This window comes from Cherax quadricarinatus, chromosome 63 (genome assembly GCF_038502225.1).
Source record: "Cherax quadricarinatus isolate ZL_2023a chromosome 63, ASM3850222v1, whole genome shotgun sequence".
Taxonomy (NCBI): domain Eukaryota; kingdom Metazoa; phylum Arthropoda; class Malacostraca; order Decapoda; family Parastacidae; genus Cherax; species Cherax quadricarinatus.
The window spans coordinates 7,236,217-7,259,447 of NC_091354.1; the positions used below are offsets into that span (position 1 = coordinate 7,236,217).

Genomic DNA, 23,231 nt, shown 5'->3' on the forward strand with positions numbered 1-23,231 from the left:
AGGCCTCCCGGTGGATCAGGGCCTGATCAACGAGGCTGTTACTGCTGGCCGTACGTAATCCAACGTACGAACCACAGCCCGGCTGATCCGGCACCGTCTTTAGGTATCTGTCCAGCTCCCTCTTGAAGACAACCACGGGTCTTCCCGTAATGCTCCTTATTGCTGGTGGGAGGCTGTTGAACAGTCTTGGGCCCCGGACACTTATTGTGTTTTCTCTTAGTGTACCAGTGACGCCCCTACTTTTCACTGGGGGTATGTTGCATCGCCTGCCAAGTCTTTTGCTTTCGTATGGAGTGATTGCTGTGTGCATATTAGGGACCAGTCCTTCCAGAATCTTCCAGGTGTAGATTATGATATATCTCTCTCGCCTGCGTTCTAGTGAGTACAAGTCAAGTGCTTCCACGCGCTCCCAGTAGTTAAGGTGTTTGATGGAACTTATACGTGCAGTAAAGGTTCTCTGTATATTCTCTAGCTCTGCAATTTCACCTGCCTTGAATGGGGATGTTAATGTACAGCAGTATTCCAGCCTAGAAAGAATAAGTGATTTAAAAAGGATCATCACTGGCTTAGCATCTCTTGTCTTGAATGTTCTCATTATCCATCCTATCAGTTTCCTAGCAATGTGATAGTGGCATTGTTGTGATCCTTGAAGGTGAGATCCTCTGACATTACCTCTCCCAGGTCTCTCACATTACTTTTCCTCTCTATTGTGTGATTGGAGTTTGTAGTATACTCAGTTCTAGTTATTATTTCCTCCAGTTTTCCATAACGGAGTAGTTGGAATTTGTCTTCATTGAACATCATATTGTTCTCCGTTGCCCATTGGAAAACTTGGTTTATATCTTCTTGGAGGTTAACAATGTCCTCAATGGATGACACTCTCATGCAGATCCTAGTATCGTCTGCAAAAGATGATACAGCGCTGTGGTTTACATCTCTGTCTATGTCTGATATGAGAATAAGGAACAGGATAGGTGCGAGTACTGTGCCTTGTGGGACAGAGCTCTTCACTATGGCAGCATCTGATTTAACTCTGTTTACCACTACTCTTTGTGTGCGATTGGTTAGAAAGTTGAAGATCCATCTGCCTACTTTGCCGGTTATCCCTTTAGCACACATTTTGTGTGCTATTACACCATGGTCGCACTTGTCAAAGGCTTTTGCAAAGTCTGTGTATACTACATCCGCATTTTGTTTGTTTTCCAGTGCATCTAGGACCATATCATAGTGGTCAAGCAGTTACGAAAGGCAGGAGCGACCTGCTCTGAAACCATGTTGCCCTGGATTGTGCAATTTTTGGGAGTCCAGGTGGTTTGCTATCCTGCTTCTTAGAGCTCTTTCAAAGATTTTTATGATGTGGGACGTTAAAGCTATTGGTCTACAGTTCTTAGCTACTGCTTTGCTGCCACCTTTATGGAGTGGGGCTATATCTGTTGTTTTTAGTGACTGTGGAATCTCGCCTGTGTCTAAGCTCCTTCTCCATAGCATACTTAGGGCCCGTGAGAGGGGTTTCTTGCAGTTTTTAATGAACACTGAGTTCCACGAGTCTGGGCCTGGGGCTGAGTGCATGGGCATGTCGTCGATGGCTTTCTCAAAGTCTAGTGGAGTTAGAGTTATGTCATAAATCTGGCCTACATTGGCAGGGTTTTGAGGCTCATTCATGAAAAAATTGTTTGGATCATCTATCTTTAAACTGGTTAGTGGCTCACTGAACATTGAGTCATACTGCAATTTCAGTATCTCGCTCATTTCTTTGTTGTCGTCAGTGTAGAATCCATCTTGTCTGAGCAGGGGCCCTATAATAGAAGTGGTTTTTGACTTATTTTTGGCGTATGAAAAGAAATATTTTGAATTTCTTTCAATTTCATTAATCGCTTTTAGCTCCTCTTGTCTCTCCTGGATCCTGTATGAGTCCTTTAACTTCAGCTCAATATTTTCCACTTCCCTGGTTAGCACTACCTTCCGTGTATCAGATAATCTGGCATTCTTGAGGAGCTCAATGATTCTTCGTCTTCTCCTGTAGAGGGAGGGTCTCTCTCTCTCCAGTTTACTTCTTCTTTTCTTTTGTCTTATAGGAATATACCTTGAACATACTTCAGCTACCAGGAGGGTGATCTTTTCTAGGCATTGGTTCGGGTCTATGTAATTTAAGATATCCTCCCAGCATGTTTCATTTAGGGCATAGTTTACCTGATCCCAGATGATGTTCTTGGTGTTGAAGTTGAATTTGGTAAAGGTACCCTCATAACTGAATGCATTGTGCTGATCAGGACTCCTGTGCATGCAAGTCTGGACTTCGATTTGATTGTGATCAGAATTTGTTGTTTTTGATATTGTTATATTCCTTACCAGGTCCTCATTATTTGTGAAAATAAGGTCCAGTGTGTTCTCCAGTCTTGTTGGCTCCACTATTTGCTGACTTAGGGTGTGTTTGTTGCAGAAATTCAACAGCTCCTGCGTGTGTGACCTTTCATCTGAGCTACCTCCAGGGATTATTTCTGCTACGACATTATTTGCTATATTCATCCATTTTGTGTGTCTTAGACTGAAGTCACCAAGCAGCATGATGTTTGGGGATGTGGCTGGAAAGTTGTCCAGACAGGAGTCGATTTTTGACAGTTGTTCTTTGAACTGTTGGGAAGTTGCATCAGGTGGCTTATATACAAGTACAATGACTAAGTTTTGGTTCTCGATTTTTATTGTCAGAACTTCAACTACATCATTTGTGGTGTTCAGTATCTCTGTGCAAATGAGCGACTCTTTGACGTACAGGCCAACCCCCCCCCCCTTGTTGCCTGTTCTTTCTGTCGCATCTGAAAAGGTTGTATCCAGGTATCCATATTTCACTGTCAAAGTAATCTTTTGCTTGGGTCTCTGTGAAAGCTGCAAACAGTGAATTTGACTCCTCTAGAAGGTATTTTGTTGTTTGAGGATGGCTTAAGGTCCTGTATATTAGCAAATATAAATGAGGTTGTGTTGCATGTTTGTTGGGGGGATTTTGTTGTTGGCATCAGTAGCTGTGAGCCCGGAGGTGCCACTGACTGTGCCTCCAGTCCAACAAGGCTCCAAGGTGGTGGACTATTTTGGTTATCTCTTTCCATTTTCTTTCTTCGTTTCCTACCCCTAAAAAATCACTTGGGGTGTTGTCATAGCTACCATAGTTACTATGATTTGTTGTATGGGGTGTGTGCCTCCTGGTCCCTTTTAGATGATGTGCAGTGCAGCTGGTATTGTAACATTGTTTTTCAAGGACTGAAGACTGACACATCTCTGGGTGGAAGTGTTTGCAAGAGGTAGAACGACACACTCCCTTAGACAGGAGGTCACGGCAATTTTTGGGATGCTCAAAGTTGCATGCCCCATTCGTTTTCCCTGATATTCCATGTTTACAAATGCCCCAAATATAGTATTTGCACCATTTTGTTTTTGGCTGGGTACAATTCGTGCTGGATGTATTCTTAATTTGTGCTGGTCCTAGGGCTGAACTACAGTCCTCCATAGCCAATCCAGAGACACCACCATCTGCTGCCATGGCACCAACATTTTTCCTGGGAGGGGATTCCCCAACTGCATCTGTACTAGAGGCTATGACTGTGATGGTTGCAGAAGAGTCTATCCCAGAGGAGGGCTCCTCTACTACATCTGTACTAAGGGCTATGGCGTTGGTGGCTGTGGAGGAGTCTTTAACTGAATCCGGATTTTCACAATGGCTGGGGGCTGGGTCTGGGTCAGCTCTAAGGCTGGGGACTGAACTAGCTGTTGTTTTTGTTTCCCGTGTTTTTTCTAGTGTGTATCTGCTTATTTTTGGGTCAATTGTAGACCGGGCATTCTCTGTGTTAGACTTTACTCCTCTCCTATCTTCCCATGCTCTATATATTCCAGGTAGACTATTCAATAGTTCCTCCTTTTTTTCGTGTTTATTGTTTATTAACCTCTTGAATGCTTTCCTGATATCTGTCCATAGTTCTACATCCCTGTTGCAGATCCAGAAACACCTATCTAGATAGATGTCATTTTTGGTTGCAGTGTTTATTCTTGCACAGGTAACATGATGTTTTGAAAAGCAAAGGTTGCATGTGATTCTAGATTTTTTCCCAAGAGCCTTTTCACATGTCCCACAGGTATACTGTACTGCCATCCTGCCTGTATCCTATTTGCAACTGGGTACCGCAAGAACCTGATCTTCACTTTACCTTTCAGCTCTGCACGCAGGTGTGGGTGCTATAGGTCAATACATGGGTATGTGGGATGTAATTAGTATGGAGACTTATTACACATTAAAAACTTTTATGTTGTATAACATCATATATCATACATCCTACAGCATCTGATTCCTGTCATGATCACTGCTGTTTATCTTGTCCTGGACAGTTATATGTAGTGGTGGTGGCTGGGTTTCGGTGATGAAAGGTAGTTCGGTGGTCAGGGGTATGGGGTATGGGTGACAGTAGGGGGGGTGAGGACCATCCCCGCTGGTTGGGGTGTCGGAGGGGGAGGATGGCGAGAGGATTTGGTGGTGGTTTATCCTTTTCCACTATCTCACTATCCAGTCACTGCACGTTCACTGTTTCCCTGCACATCAATCAACTCTTATTTTATTATTTCTACTATGGCTTAATACTTATCCAGTTTGTATCCCCACGTCTCCACTTTGCTGGGTTTGGTGATAAGTGGGTCCGTGGTATGGGTGCCAACAGGGAGGGAACAACCCACGCTGGTTGGGGTACGAAGGGGCGGGGGGAGAGGTGGGGGGATCAGTGGGGTGACCGTAAACTTGCGCAGTTTGTTCCCATATAATTACACCATAGCTTACACTAGCACTCGGTTTTAAAAGGATTACTCTCATCCACAATTCAGTACACTATATCACTGCCTATTCAAATCCTTTTTCCTCGTTATAACACCTGTACGATAGTTTACATTTCTCTGTCGCCTCTGGCAATAATTTTCCTGGTGGTGGTCAGCCCATATATATATTCCATATATTGTACACTATGTATTGGGTATTTGACAGATTGCTGTAATCCACAGTTTCAGATCACTATATCACTGAACATCAACACCTCACCATTCGCTATATTCCTTATATGGTATGAGGAACAGTCCTTCAGTATAAAACACGACCCACTCTATGGTATCATCTGTAGGCCTACACACTGCTCTCCTCACTTTTATTAATAATAATATCTTATATTCTCCCGTGGTTTTAGCAATAATCCTTTCCCATTTCTTAGCTTTTCTGCTCTCTGAGTTTATGCTAATCCCTGATCTTTATTTCCCCTCACTGATCTACGTCCACTGCTAGTCACAAATCATTTCCTATATGGCACCTTCCACAACAACCGTTATACTGAGCCTGGCACTCTACACATACCACTGTAAAACTAGTTTTTTTTCTCTTCAATGGACACTGATGCTTCCCTTCTGTGGGTTTAGAAACGTATATATATATATATATATATATATATATATATATATATATATATATATATATATATATATATATATATATATATATATATATATTTATATATATAACCTTGAGTTTTCCCTGAAGCAAGTTTATTCTTTTCTCTGAGGCTGAGGGTCCCTATGACAGTTCTAGAGGTGGTACCTCCCTATATTTATATATATATATATATATATATATATATATATATATATATATATATATATATATATATATATATATATATATATATATATATATATATAGCATGGGACTATACCTGTGTGTACACACTGGCTGAAACCTATATCCATCACAGTGTGGGGCGACAGGGAGGAGCTGCTGACCACAGGGAGGAGTACAAGATCAGCAAGTACAGGGACATTAGCCAACAGTATCAATTTGTCCCAGTGGGATCAGAGACCTTGGGATCATGGGGAAAAAATGCCACACGTTTCCTTAAAGAATTGGGTTCCAGACTCATCGACACCACCAGGGACCCCAGGGCAGCCACTTTCATGTTCCAGCGCCTCAGCGTCGCCATCCAGAGGGGAAATGCTTGCTGCATACTTGGTTCACGTCCAGCCTCGGAGGAGCTGGAGGAAATTCATCATCTTTGATACATTGTGCCATTGTATTCATGTTCATGTTTTTTTCTGTAAATGTATTTTGTTTATTAATAAATGTTCACATAGAATATAAATATACGGGGTGGTAGGAGAAGAAAATATTCAAACAGCTCCGGGGAGAACCTTGAGTTTTCCCTGAGGTACGTTTATTGTCTTCTCTGAGGATGAGGGTCCCCATTCCAGCTATAGAGGTGGTACTTCCCTATATATATATATATATATATATATATATATATATATATATATATATATATATATATATATATATATATATATATATATATATATATATATATATATATAAACAAGGCCGTATCTCACCAAGACAGGGTGACCTAAAAATAAAAATGAAAGATTCTCTTTAAATTTAGTAATATATGCAGGAGAAGGGGTTACTAGCCCCTTGCTCCCGACATTTTTGCCACCTCTTACGACACGCATGGCTTACGAAAGAAGAATTCTGTTCCACCTCAGCGTAAATGATACGAACTAGCACAACTTATTCCACAATCAGGGCGAGACATCACTAGCAAGGTGCCTTAAACATCTTTACCATCGATTTGGGGAGATTTACACCTCCGGAGGTTTAAATATAAAAAAAAATATCACCTCAGCTACCCATATCACTTCAGTGCCCATATAAAAATATACTGTTAGTATTTTATTTATGGGTCAGCGCTAAACCCATTGGAATGAAGTGGGAGGGAATCATGCTTGATCCAAGGAAGGGATAAAGGTAGCTCCAATTTCTTGAATTAATAACCCTTTAAAAGCTTCGAGACATAACAAGACCTCATGTCATAGATAACATTATGCGACACTGATCCACGTTTATTTACGACTCTGCTTGAGGTAGAAAATTGACCCCAATATTATCCTATGAGAAAGGTCAATGTTGATATTACCTTACTACCTCAAGAACAGTGCATTTAAGACTATCGTTGAGCTAGTAAATTAACCCTTATGCTATTTTTTTCCAGAAGAAAGGTCAATTTTTGGCTTTTCCCTCATTACCTGGCTTGTTAGCGTCGCTGCTTGGTTCACGGAGAAATCTTGTAATAATTAATACAATCAATGGACTGAGCGACAGTTATGCTGACAGATGTGTGGCCAGACGTAATGCACTGAGCATGTTGCATACTCGACGTAATGCACTGAGCATGTTGCATACTCGATGTAATGCACTGAGCATGTTGCATACTCGACGTAATGCACTGAGCATGTTGCATACTCGACGTAATGCACTGAACATGTTGCATACTCGACGTAATGCACTGAGCATGTTGCATACTCGACGTAATGCACTGAGCATGTTGTATACTCGACGTAATGCACTGAGCATGTTGCATACTCGACGTAATGCACTGAGCATGTTGTATACTCGACGTAATGCACTGAGCATGTTGCATACTCGACGTAATGCACTGAACATGTTGCATACTCGACGTAATGCACTAAGCATGTTGCATACTCGATGTAATGCACTGAACATGTTGCATACTCGACGTAATGCACTGAGCATGTTGCATACTCGATGTAATGCACTGAACATGTTGCATACTCGACGTAATGCACTGAACATGTTGCATACTCGACGTAATGCACTAAGCATGTTGCATACTCGATGTAATGCACTGAACATGTTGCATACTCGACGTAATGCACTGAACATGTTGCATACTCGACGTAATGCACTGAGCATGTTGCATACTCGACGTAATGCACTGAGCATGTTGCATACTCGACGTAATGCACTGAGCATGTTGCATACTCGACGTAATGCACTGAGCATGTTGCATACTCGACGTAATGCACTAAGCATGTTGCATACTCGATGTAATGCACTAAGCATGTTGCATACTCGATGTAATGCACTGAACATGTTGCATACTCGACGTAATGCACTATGTTGCATACTCGACGTAATGCACTGAGCATGTTGCATACTCGACGCAATGCACTGAGCATGTTGCATACTCGACGTAATGCACTGAGCATGTTGCATACTCGACGCAATGCACTGAGCATGTTGCATACTCGACGTAATGCACTGAGCATGTTGCATACTCGACGTAATGCACTGAGCATGTTGCATACTCGACGTAATGCACTAAGCATGTTGCATACTCGATGTAATGCACTAAGCATGTTGCATACTCGATGTAATGCACTGAGCATGTTGTATACTCGATGTAATGCACTGAGCATGTTGTATACTCGATGTAATGCACTAAGCATGTTGTATACTCGATGTAATGCACTGAGCATGTTGCATACTCGATGTAATGCACTGAGCATGTTGTATACTCGATGTAATGCACTGAGCATGTTGCATACTCGACGTAATGCACTAAGCATGTTGCATACTCGACGTAATGCACTGAGCATGTTGCATACTCGACGTAATGCACTGAGCATGTTGCATACTCGACGTAATGCACTGAGCATGTTGCATACTCGACGCAATGCACTGAGCATGTTGCATACTCGACGTAATGCACTGAGCATGTTGCATACTCGACGTAATGCACTGAGCATGTTGCATACTCGACGTAATGCACTAAGCATGTTGCATACTCGATGTAATGCACTAAGCATGTTGCATACTCGATGTAATGCACTGAGCATGTTGTATACTCGATGTAATGCACTGAGCATGTTGTATACTCGATGTAATGCACTAAGCATGTTGTATACTCGATGTAATGCACTGAGCATGTTGCATACTCGATGTAATGCACTGAGCATGTTGTATACTCGATGTAATGCACTGAGCATGTTGCATACTCGACGTAATGCACTAAGCATGTTGCATACTCGACGTAATGCACTGAACATGTTGCATACTCGACGTAATGCACTGAGCATGTTGCATACTCGACGCAATGCACTGAGCATGTTGCATACTCGACGTAATGCACTGAGCATGTTGCATACTCGACGCAATGCACTGAGCATGTTGCATACTCGACGTAATGCACTGAGCATGTTGTATACTCGATGTAATGCACTAAGCATGTTGTATACTCGATGTAATGCACTGAGCATGTTGTATACTCGATGTAATGCACTGAGCATGTTGCATATTCGATGTAATGCACTGAGCATGTTGTATACTCGATGTAATGCACTGAGCATGTTGCATACTCGACGTAATGCACTGAGCATGTTGCATACTCGACGTAATGCACTAAGCATGTTGTATACTCGATGTAATGCACTGAGCATGTTGCATACTCGACGTAATGCACTATGTTGCATACTCGACGTAATGCACTAAGCATGTTGCATACTCGATGTAATGCACTGAGCATGTTGCATACTCGACGTAATGCACTGAGCATGTTGCATACTCGATGTAATGCACTGAGCATGTTGCATACTCGACGTAATGCACTGAGCATGTTGCATACTCGACGTAATGCACTAAGCATGTTGCATACTCGATGTAATGCACTGAGCATGTTGCATACTCGACGTAATGCACTGAACATGTTGCATACTCGACGTAATGCACTAAGCATGTTGCATACTCGACGTAATGCACTGAGCATGTTGCATACTCGACGTAATGCACTAAGCATGTTGCATACTCGATGTAATGCACTGAGCATGTTGCATACTCGACGTAATGCACTGAGCATGTTGCATACTCGATGTAATGCACTGAGCATGTTGCATACTCGACGTAATGCACTGAGCATGTTGCATACTCGACGTAATGCACTGAGCATGTTGCATACTCGACGTAATGCACTGAACATGTTGCATACTCGACGTAATGCACTATGTTGCATACTCGACGTAATGCACTGAGCATGTTGCATACTCGATGTAATGCACTAAGCATGTTGCATACTCGACGTAATGCACTAAGCATGTTGCATACTCACGCTCTCTAATGCCACTCAACAACCTTATTTATTTATTAAACACCTGAATTTACTAGCTAAGAGTTTTATACTGCCCAGCTTATTTCTACGGTATAATAATATTATAATTATTGGTAGTAGCAGCAGTAGTATTAATCATATTATTATTATTATTATTATTATTATTATTATTATTATTATTATTATTGTTATTATTATTGTTAATATGATTAACAATATTATTATCGTCATCATGTACGAGAATAAACGTTAAGCCCGAATGGGTCGTACAGCACTGGTATACTACCACCCACCAGTAACTTCATCGTAAACATTCGATGTTTACCCGAGTACTATTTCCAGTATCAGTAAGTGAACAGAGACAAGAGGCGTAAGTATACATCCAATTCATCTCTATTCGCTCTTTATTGAACCCAGATCCGTTTACTGTAAGCCAAAGGTGCTTCCACTAAGCCTTGAACCACTATTTTGACCTTCGTATTAGCTTATAAACCCACGTTTTTCTTGTGAGGCGATTTTCCATGTGATAAACACGAGACAGAAGCAGCTATATTGTATAATTTATATAATAGATCAAAAGTAAAGCAACAAGATGAGGTAATTCCTTGGGTTTGAAAAGAAAGTGTGGAACTGAAGCAGGCCTAACAAAATATGTGAAATAGGTCTCTAGTTACTTGGGTGTTTCCCTTCACACTTTTTTTTATCAGAACAATATACGGAATATGTATATGTATATATATATATATATATATATATATATATATATATATATATATAATATATATATATATATATATATATATATATATATATATATATATATATATATATATATATATATATATATATATATATATATATATATATATATATATATATATATATATATATATAACAGGAAAAATGTTCCCATTGGAATGTGTCACCAATAAGGTCCCAGGGGTTTAGTTCTTACCTCGGCAATTCTATGCGGTACTGGAGATAACATCACAGTTAATTGTTTATAGATATGTGTATTGAACAATGCAAAAAATAACTTGTTCCTGTTCTACTTGGTCTGAGCAATTGGTGGGTTGCTAATCCATGATATCTGTGATGAGTTGTTGAGCAGCCTGGACATCGGTGGTTAGCCGGCATTAACAAGCAATTAGCAGCGTGTAGCTGTTCTTTCTGGAATACAACACACTGGAAGGTAAAAGACTGGAAAAAACTCCTAGTCGGCAGCTATTGCGTAGGAAGTTGGGAATCTGACACCTCTGAATAAGCTGGAGGTCAGTCATCAGTTAGTGACTCAAAGTGGAAGAAGTTCAGAAACAGGAAATACCGAGACTACAAGAACTAGCGCACTGTACTGTGACAGTACACATACACAAGTGCTTCTGGTATTTAACCCAGAAAATACAAGTTCACACAAATCAGGGAAGGACCAAGAAAATCAGAAACTGAGGTTACACTTGGGTAACAGACGCTGCATATCATACTCAAGGAGAAAGGTGTGAGCATAGCACCAAGTGCATCACAGGAGACATACACTGGAACATGCGCAGCGAAAATTCGTTTGACAATGAAGAATTATTCAGTGCACCATACACATGACAGGACCATCTTGGAACCTTCACCTGATAAAACACGTTAGAACTTGGGGAAGATATAAAGGTATAAAGGTACGCAATAAGACTAGTCACAGAGGAGCTAAGAGATATAAGCTATAAGGAGAGGCTAAAGGAACTGAACCTGACAACAATATATGAGAAAAGAGCCAGGAGAGACATTACAACGATATGCAAAACTTTTTAGTGGATTTGATCGTGTGACAAGAGATTGACTGTTTTAGAGAAGGAAAACAGGTACACAAGAGCACAGTTGAAAGTTAAAGATGCACATGAGTTACAGGAGTGCCAGAAAATATTTCTTCATCCTCAAAGTAGTCAGGAAGTGGAATGACCTGGACGTGGTAGCGAGGACTGACTTGATATTAATAATTTTAAGAACAGCTTTGGCAGGACCCACGAGGCTACGAAGAAGTAAACCCAGCAAATAAGTTAAAAAATTGAGGCCAGGAGCTGTCACTCGACCCGTGCAACCATAAACAGATGAGTAAAAATAAGTTACTAGATACAAACTTACCTCAACAAGTGATCATCAGATGCCGAGTCTCACCTGTAAAAAGAAAAAGAAAATATATAAATAACTAGCATAACCTGGTAACATTCCAGTAGTGAAGTCTGCTTCACTTGCTGGAATGAGTTAAAATCAGTTATGAGAAAGATATGAAAGTGTTATAAAGAAATGAGGGCGAGTTGTTGGGGTTTAGGAGGGACGTGTAGGGATGTAAGAATGAACTCTAGGTATTTAGGTGTGTGTGTGTGAGTTAGATGTATTAGAGTAGGAATGAGTTATAATGGAGTTGGAATGGGTTCTTGGGACATGTTAATTTTTAAGGGTATACGGGAGTTATAGTGGTATAAGGGTGAGTTATAAGGAACTGAGAGCGATATATGAAATATGCAAGAGGTATAGTAGTAGTAGAACGAAAAATTAATAAACCAACTGGCTCTAAATACTATGGCAATGTGTCTTTTATCTGACAACAACACAGCTCACACGTAGGAACTAATTTCAGGAAAGGTTCTTCCCTAAACTCTCTTGAAGATTGGAAAAAACTTTTCTTCATCTAATGTTTTTAAAGTGATGAAGCGCTGCCCTTTACAGTCTTGTGAACTCGTGCAGTTCTTGTACGACTCTTATAGGAAGAATGCCTGGAGTAGGTGAAGGTCGTTCTTAATTTAAACAAAGGTCGCCTAGATAAAACAAGGTTTGCTCTGTGTTTATATACCAAATACCTGTTAGTATTTTTAGAATTTGCAACCGAAGTGATTAGTTTATTGTGCATCCCATATCCATACTGTTGGCTTAGGAACTATGTCCCAAAAGGGTAAACAGGAGCACATCTAGATTTATATCTATACTTCACTTATTTGTTAAAAACAAATTTAGGAAACCAGTTTAAACCTTTCTTCAAACCATCAAGTTATTGGCTCAGTTTCTAAAGTTCTAAACTATAAGTAAACTAAGACACGGCATCACCCGCGCTAACGCACGTTTAGAAAAAGTTCTGTACCGTTATTTATAAGTGGCACAAACTCATTATTTATATTGGTGGTATTTATAGATGGGAGACCAAAGGAAGCATTTTCTTAAAGGTCGGGTTCTGGGAGTGTATTGACCACCCTGAGGAGAATGTTAGTCTTTGAACGTTAGAGCAAAATGTCAAACAAAAAATAACTCCTCTGCAAATGTGAACATTTTTCTACATCGTTAATCGACACTCTTTTACTGAACTTGCAGAAACTGCAGAGCAACATTACATATTGCCAGTACACAGTTCCATGTGCGTGTCACATTCACTGTGTCTCGCAAACTTTTGTAATTTATATATTTTATATTGTTACAATATATTTTACCTTTTCGGGATTTGCAGAAAAAAACCTAACGCTCCTGCACCCAGAACAGGTGACAAGAGCAGACAATTCATGAATTAAAGGAGGACGAGGATAGGTGTTGCCTTACCGTGTGCCTCATATATCTGACAATATCACCAGATCCTTTGGATACACAAGTTTGATATAATATACAAGAAAGAAATAAAGTTTTTTACGTACAACACAGAGAGCAAGATAATATATGTGCAGGAAATATGGGAAAACTGTCAGTCTGACTTGAGGACAGGAGGGAAGAATACTGCTAACACTCTGATGGATGTGGAGGGATGTTAACTTCAAGACAAATATTAATTTACACTTGATGCTTGTGTTTCCTTTGAGACACTTCACAATGGTGCAAAACGACCGATACTCTTAACTCTTATCTAGCAGTTGTTAATCTTAGCTGTAAATCTATGCTTGGTTGGTTTGTACGGCTATTTGCAAGAGGAGTCACTGTAATCAAGTGAGAGAGACGGACTCCCACCGGCCAACTGCCTCTGCGTTTATTATGTAATGAGTTATAAAATAATTTTGGGGAATAAAATCAAGGTCATGACACTCGAACATGAGGCCATGTTACACTCTAACACAAGGCCATGTTGCACTCTAACACAAGGCCATGTTACACTCTAACACAAGGCCATGTTACACTCTAACACAAGGCCATGTTGCACTCTAACACAAGGCCATGTTACACTCTAACACAAGGCCATGTTACACTCTAACACAAGGCCATGTTGCACTCTAACACAAGGCCAGGTTTCACTCTAACACAAGGACATGTTTCACTCTAACACAAGGCCATGTTTCACTCTAACACAAGGCCATGTTTCACTCTAACACAAGGCCATGTTTCACTCTAACACAAGGCCATGTTTCACTCTAACACAAGGCCATGTTACACTCTAACACAAGGCCATGTTACACTCTAACACAAGGCCATGTTTCACTCTAACACAAGGCCATGTTTCACTCTAACACAAGGCCATGTTTCACTCTAACACAAGGCCATGTTTCACTCTAACAAAAGGCCATGTTGCACTCTAACACAAGGCTATGTTACACTCTAACACAAGGCCATGTTTCACTCAAACACAAGGCCATGTTTCATTCTAACACAAGGCCATGTTTCACTTTAACACCACAAGACCATGTTTCACTCTAACACAAGGCCATGTTACACTCTAACACAAGGCCATGTTTCACTCTAACACAAGGTCATGTTTCACTCTAACACAAGGCCATGTTTCATTCTAACACAAGGCCATGTTTCACTTTAACACAAGACCATGTTTCACTCTAACACAAGGCCATGTTACACTCTAACACAAGGCCATGTTTCACTCTAACACAAGATCATGTTTCACTCTAACACTAGACCATGTTTCACTGTAACACGAGGCCATGTTTTACTTTAAGACAACGACATGTTTCACTTTAACACAAGACCATGTTTCACTCTAAAACAAGGCCATGTTTCACTTTAACACAAGGCCATGTTTCACTCAAACACAAGACCATGTTTCACTCTAACACAAGGTCATGTTTCACTCTAAGACAACGACATGTTTCACTTTAACACAAGGCCATGTTTCACTCTAACACAAGGTCATGTTTCACTCTAACACAATGCCATGTTTCACTCTAACACAAGATAATGTTTCACTCTAACACAAGACCATGTTTAACTCTAAAACAAGACCATGTTTCACTCTAAAACAAGGCCATGTTTCACTTTAACACAAGGCCATGTTTCACTCTAACCCAGGGCTATGTTTTACTCTAACCCTGAGCTATATTTCACTCTAACCCAGGGCTATGTTGCACTCTAACCCAGGGCCATGTTTTACTCTAACACAAGGTCATGTTTCACTCTAACCCAGGGCTATGTTTCACTCTAACCCTGGGTCACGTTTCACTTTAACCTAAGGTCATGTTTCACTCTAAACCAGGGCCATGTTTCACTTTAACACAAGGCCATGTTTCACTCTAACACATGACCATGTTTCACTCTAACACAAGGCCATGTTTCACTCTAACACAAGACAATGTTTCACTATAACACAAGACCATGTTTCACTCTAAAACAAGGCCATGTTTCACTTTAGCACAAGGTCATGTTTCACTCTAACCCAGGACCATGTTTCATTCTACCCCAGGGCTATGTTTCACTCTAACCCATGGCTATATTTCTCTCTAACCCAGGGCCATGTTTTACTCTAACACAAGGCCATGTTTCACTCTAACCCTGGGTCACTTTTCACTTTAACCTAGGGCCATATTTCACTCTAAACTAGGGCCATGTTTCACTCTAACCTAGGGCTATATTTCACTCTAACCTAGGGCCACGTCTCTGACTACAGGAGTCACTGGGACAAGTCTAATTAGCAACACAAGGTAGAAGAAGTACTTCCTTCTAGGCTAACTTCCAGTTCTAGTTTAGGATGACACATTAGGGAAGCTTCTAAGATGATAGTAAAGTGCTCTTGATCCATAGATTTGGAGCCTCTCTTCTCTTTCACGGATCAAACCTGATTACCTGCCATTCCAACCAGGAACTCCATGACCCTTAATGGTTCAGTGAATCCCCTATAATTACATGACTAAATGACAATAACACATTTCCGTGCCTTGCGTTCTTGGCTTAAGTAATTACCTTAATAACCCATCGACCTTTGACCTTTTCCTCTAAATTATTCCACTAATTGCAGAATGTCATAATATTTTTTTGTTAGAGAGTTATTAAGCTGATGCAGCGATAAGTAACGTTAGTTAATTTATGTTGAATAAACTGTAATTACAGAAGAGTGAACAGAGATGTTACTGCTTCCACCAATTGCACTCCCACCCACTGCACTATCACCCACCTCACTCCCACCCACTGCACTCCCACCCATTGCACTCCCACCCACTGCACTACCACCCACTGCACTCCCACCCACTGCACTCCCACCCATTGCACTCCCACCCACTGCACTACCACCCACTGCACTCCCACCCACTGCACTCCCACCCATTGCACTCCCACCCACTGCACTCCCACCCATTGCACTCCCACCCACTGCACTCCCACCCACTGCACTCCCATCCACTACACACGCACCCTTCTCAAACTCACCCACTCTCCAAACAAACCCATCCTACACCCACCGCCCATCCTACACCCACCGCCCATCCTCCAAACCCGCCCACCCACTTACACCTACCGAACTTCTATTCAATTTACTTATTATAAAAGAAGTGAATAACTAAGTGTCGTGATTATGATGTGATTTAAAGATGTCTAATGACTTTATTACCATCCCAGCCACACCTAATGGCCTATAAGTAAATAAATAGAAGATAACAAAGGTATTCTAGTTGAGGAACCCATTAAGAGAATCTGCAAAGAAAACGAGGTGTGTTTCGATGATTGCCTCACCATCATCAGTTTGAGGAGCAATAATTGCGTATATATTTAGCTCCTCGGCGTAAAATATCGTTGTTGGTCTACGCTTTCAACGATTTACTGCGTTTATCCTCATTGATTATATGTTGATATGTTAATTTTATCTTTTGACGCAGTCATTAACCTCGGCCCGGGTTGCTGTGGGGGGACGGGGTAGTACTGGTGGTGGTGATAGTTTACCTGGAGAGAGTTTCGGGGGTCAACGCCCCCGCGGCCCGGTCTGTGACCAGGCCTCCTGGTGGATCAGCGCCTGATCAACCAGGCTGTTGCTGCTGGCTGCACGCAAACCAACGTACGAGCCACAGCCCGGCTGATCAGGAACTGACTTTAGGTGCTTGTCCAGTGCCAGCTTGAAGACTGCCAGGGGTCTGTTGGTAATCCCCCTTATGTGTGCTGGGAGGCAGTTGAACAGTCTCGGGCCCCTGACACTTATTGTATGGTCTCTTAACGTGCTAGTGACACCCCTGCTTTTCATTGGGGGGATGGTGCATCGTCTGCCAAGTCTTTTGCTTTCGTAGTGAGTGATTTTCGTGTGCAAGTTCGGTACTAGTCCCTCTAGGATTTTCCAGGTGTATATAATCATGTATCTCTCCCTCCTGCGTTCCAGGGAATACAGGTTTAGAAACCTCAAGCGCTCCCAGTAATTGAGGTGTTTTATCTCCGTTATGCGCGCCGTGAAAGTTCTCTGTACATTTTCTAGGTCGGCAATTTCACCTGCCTTGAAAGGTGCTGTTAGAGTGCAGCAATATTCCAGCCTAGATAGAACAAGTGACCTGAAGAGTGTCATCATGGGCTTGGCCTCCCTAGTTTTGAAGGTTCTCATTATCCATCCTGTCATTTTTCTAGCAGATGCGATTGATACAATGTTATGGTCCTTGAAGTTGAGATCCTCCGACATAATCACTCCCAGGTCTTTGACGTTGGTGTTTCGCTCTATTTTGTGGCCAGAATTTGTTTTGTACTCTGATGAAGATTTAATTTCCTCATGTTTACCATATCTGAGTAAAGAGAAGGTGGTGATAGTGGCTGTGTTAGGAGTGGTGCAAGTGGTGGTGGTAGAGACAGTGGTAGTGGTGACAGTGGTAGTGGTGACAGTGGTTGTGGTGGTGGTGATAGTGGTGGAGAGAAGGTGGTGATAGTGTTGGCGAGAGAGGTGGTGATAGTGGCTGTGTTAGGAGTGGTGCAAGTGGTGGTGGTAGAGACAGTGGTTGTGGTGGTGGTGATAGTGGTTGTGGTGATAATGATAGTGGTTGTGGTGGTGGTGATAGTGGTTGTGGTGGTGATGATAGCGATTGGGGTGATAATGATAGTGGTTGTGGTGGTGATGATAGTGGCTGTGGTGATAATGATAGTGGTTGTGGTGGTGGTGATAGTGGCTGTGGTGATAATGATAGTGGTTGTGGTGGTGGTGATGATGGTGACGATAGTGGTGGGTATAGTAGTGGTTGTCGTAGGGGGGATAGTGGTAGTGGTGATAATGGTGGTGGCACCGGGTTTAGCGCGTCACATAAAACATAAGAACAGTGGCAGTACCAAAAACCTTACTCTTTTTTATTTAATTAACTCTTACTTATTCCAGCTATGGTATTGTGTGTAAATTGTGAATTGTCTGAGCCACCGCATTGTGTGTATTTTTTGTGTGTGAATTGTTCCAGACACCGTATTGTGATTTTTTTTTTGTTGATGGATCACGGTTATATAATACTATATAGGACACCTATATAGCAGCTCATGTCGTATAAGGAACCTTACAGCTCAACTATGCGTTACGTTATACAAGTACGTTGTTTTCGTCTATTCCTTCGTGTTTTTGTTAACGAACTCCATCAGGATACACGGATAACAACACGCAGAATACGTGTGTACGAAACCCTTCCTCCAGGACCGGGAGCTGTAATCACTCCCAAACTTCGTTTCTATACTTACAAATTAAAGTACGTACGCCATTCTACCGTATTTCACAAGTCATTAAAAAACAATATCATAGCTATTAATTATTGACAGATCGTCACTGACATAGCATCGATCTCTCTGTGACTAATTTAGCTGTAGATAAAGGGATCTCTTCTTAGTGGATACTTGAAGAGTGGGAAAGGGACAGGAAGGAGATGGGGTTAATGTGTCGACATTACAACGATCTCTCAAGGGGATGCTCTAAGAGTTATTAGGAAAGGGGCAGAAAGGAGATGGGGTTAATGTGTCGACATTACAACGATCTCTCAAGGGGATGCTCTAAGAGTTATTAGGAAAGGGACAGGAAGGAGATGGGGTTAATGTGTCGACATTACAACGATCTCTCAAGGGGATATTCTAACAGTTATTAGGAAAGGGGTAGAGAGGAGACGTGTTTAATTTGTCGACATCTGCGTCTACTAGGGTTCAAGAAAATGTTGCAGACACACTTGTCAACAAAATGATATCTGTCATATGGGTGTCTGAAGGCGACATCCACCGCGTTTCCTATAATTTTTGGGTCACGTCTGTATTTATAACCTTTCCAGCGTGAGTTTGTCTCATACCAGACTCAAAAATAAATACTGTAGTCTCGTTTTCCTGTGTGTTAGTTTCCTACACCTGTGTGTTACGCTCCCACACCTGTGACAGTCTCACATACCTGTCTCTAGTACCAGTGTATAAGTCGTCAAGCAAGAAAAAAAAGCAAGCCAGATTTATTTTTTTACCAATAAACTTCGTAAAAAAAAAGTCGTGAGACATGTCTTTTATGCAGCTCTTGTTTAGTTAGAAACTCCATTCAAAAAACGAATCTGGTTACTTTGTAAATATTTTTTTATCATCAAAAGATATTTTCGTTGTTTATTTTCTAGGTTTAGCACTAATGTTGTTACTAAATAGTTAGTAAGATAAAAACACTGTAGTTGGTCGAGTAGTTCATCTGTGGAACTACTTTAACTACTTGCAAAACTTTTATTGTAATTTATATAGTGAAATTCAGTGTAATAAACAGCTGATGTGATTTTCGTCACGTTTTATTAATGCGATCATTAAGTGACTCGTGACAATGTTGGTAGAACTACCGACAATATGTTAGGTAATAGGCCACATGTGCAACTAATGTGATATTTTATTGTGGCAACGTTTCGCTCTCAAGCTTGATAAAGCTCCTGTTAAACCTCACTTAAACATATACAAAATGTGTTTTCAGAACAAATACGTGACCTGAAAACGGTCACGTATTTATTGTTATATATATATGTATATATATATATATATATATATGTATATATATATATATATATATATATATATATATATATATATATATATATATATATATATATATATATATATATATATATATATATGTATATGTATATATATATATATATATATATATATATATATATATATATATATATATATATATATATATATATATATATATATATATATATATATATATATATATATAGCTTTCAACAATACACATTACACATCAGTAGCACAAATCACCAATAATCTCAACTGTAATCATAAAGAACATTTTACTGTTATTTTTCGCAGTGGATTTTAGGTCGTCATTTTGTTGGTGCTTCCCTGAGGGACGTGTCAACACGGCTGGCACAGAGTCAGTGTGGTGGAGGGACTCTGCACCTCGTTGGTGATGATGTGCTGCAGCAGTGCGTGTCATCGATTTCCTGTGGGTGGGGGGGGGGAGGCGTTGTACCGATTTGCTGAAAAAAAATGGTGGACACAAACAATTTATAGTTGTTGTAAAAAGTATTTTTTTTTGTTCTTTTTATATATGCGTGTCTGCGTGTGCTTGCTTGTGTGTATCTTCGGTTGCGCTTGAAGTGGTTAATACATAGCTACTGGCATCGCCTCTTAATTTTTATCGGCCATTTAAATTGATTTCCGGCCTTCAGGTACTGGAACATAACCATTCTTGAAGCTGTGTATTTTATCTCCGTTCTCGACTTCTCTATCTAGCGATATATATATATATATATAATATATATATATATATATATATATATATATATATATATATATATATATATATATATATATATATATATATATATATATATATATATATATATATATATATATATATATGTCGTGCCGAATATGTAAAACTGGTCAATTAGCAAGAACTCATTTAAAATTAAGTCCTTTCTGAAATTTTCTATTATACATTTAAAGATATATTTTTTTCATTAATGTTAATGTAAAAATTTTTAATTTTGCACCAAAAGAATCTTAGAAAACTTACCTAACCTTATTATAACAAGAGCAATTTATTTTAGCCTAACCCAACTAAATATATTTTAAATACGTTTACAATAATTTAGTACTAAACAAACACAATCAAATATATTTTTTTCGTTAGGTTCAGAATGATTTTGGCCAAATTATTGCATACACAAATTTTCACTAGTCCTATGTGGCAAGATAAGAGTTGCTATTTAAGCCAAGATCGCAAGTTCTGCCTATTCGGCACGATATATATATATATATATATATATATATATATATATATATATATATATATATATATATATATATATATATATATATATATATATATATATATATATATATATATATATATATATATATATATATATATATATATATATATATATATATATATATATATATGCAAAACAACCACTCTGAAAGAATAGAGAAATTCCAAGCGCTTTCGTGACTACTCACATTATCAAGGAACTATGAAAGTGAAGCATCCAAGGAAGCTATATAAGGGGTCGGCCAGCACCTCACTATCAGATCCCACAACGGTTAAACACGTGACGCGCGGCGAGCCAACTTGGATAGGTCCCTTGCAAAACTCACCCCCAAGCTATTTATTTGTCCAGTGTATTATTAAATTCTACCCAAATTCTATTAATTATAAATGGATCTAATTTATATAAACCAAAGGAAATATTCATATTATTGTCAAAACTGCTTTTTATGAAACAAGATTCAATTATATTCCTGTCGACCATGGACTTGCTTGATACTACTTTCTCAACTTTTTGAAAATCAATTGGATGGTTAAAATCTCTTACATGAATAAATAGAGCATTGGAATCTTGTCCAGTTCTAATGCTATATTTATGTTGTTTTAATCTTAGTTCGAGATTTTTTAAATATAGCATTAGAACTGGACAAGATTCCAATGCTCTATTTATTCATGTAAGAGATTTTAACCATCCAATTGATTTTCAAAAAGTTGAGAAAGTAGTATCAAGCAAGTCCATGGTCGACAGGAATATAATTGAATCTTGTATCATAAAAAGCAGTTTTGACAATAATATGAATATTTCCTTTGGTTTATATAAATTAGATCCATTTATAATTAATAGAATTTGGGTAGAATTTAATAATACACTGGACAAATAAATAGCTTGGGGGTGAGTTTTGCAAGGGACCTATCCAAGTTGGCTCGCCGCGCGTCACGTGTTTAACCGTTGTGGGATCTGATAGTGAGGTGCTGGCCGACCCCTTATATAGCTTCCTTGGATGCTTCACTTTCATAGTTCCTTGATAATGTGAGTAGTCACGAAAGCGCTTGGAATTTCTCTATTCTTTCAGAGTGGTTGTTTTGCATATTTTGAAAACACCTGTTTACTGTGATCTTATTGCATATATATATATATATATATATATATATATATATATATATATATATATATATATATATATATATATATATATATATATATATATATATATATATATGCATATATACATATATATGATCTTGCAAGCTCTTTCGTGATATTTCATTTGTTACTTGAAAAGTAAACATTACAAACAATGTCTTAAGACAAACCTCAGAAGCGTCCCAAGAAGAAACAAAGGCGGTTGGTTGTTTGTGATCCTCCGGAGGGACACTGACGGAGTTTCGATTAGTGTTTTGCAATAGTGACAACCTCAGGTGTATATCTATTTTTGCTGTGCTCGTGGCTTCTCTTCCCCAGAGATCCCTCTCACCGCCTACCCTCGTTCTTACACTAAGAGTCTGACAATAAAATGTAGCGTCATCACGATTTATTGTAGTGGAGAAGACACTTTATCACCAGGTATTATAGTGGAGAAGACACTTTATCACCAGGTATTATAGTGGAGAAGACACTTTATCACCAGGTATTATAGTGGAGAAGACACTTTATCACCAGGTATTATAGTGGAGAAGACACTTTATCACCAGGTATTATAGTGGAGAAGACACTTTATCACCAGGTATTATAGTGGAGAAGACACTTTATCACCAGGTATTATAGTGGAGAAGACACTTTATCACCAGGTATTATAGTGGAGAAGACACTTTATCACCAGGTATTATAGTGGAGAAGA

The 23,231-nt window shown here is 39.6% G+C and overlaps 1 protein-coding gene across 2 annotated transcripts in view; it reads right to left on the bottom strand.

Annotated features, from left to right (window-relative positions):
* The window catches only part of LOC138854587 (sodium/potassium/calcium exchanger Nckx30C-like), a 472,208-nt gene that overhangs the window by 379,984 nt on the left and 68,993 nt on the right, over positions 1–23,231 (bottom strand). Inside the window, exon 2 of one of the 2 annotated variants that reach the window (XM_070098628.1) lies at positions 12,099–12,131. The exons of the other annotated variant lie outside the window; for it this stretch is intronic. The gene's annotated coding sequence lies outside the window, so the exon portion shown is untranslated. The remainder of the gene's footprint in view (positions 1–12,098; positions 12,132–23,231) is intronic. 2 annotated transcript variants of the gene reach the window in all.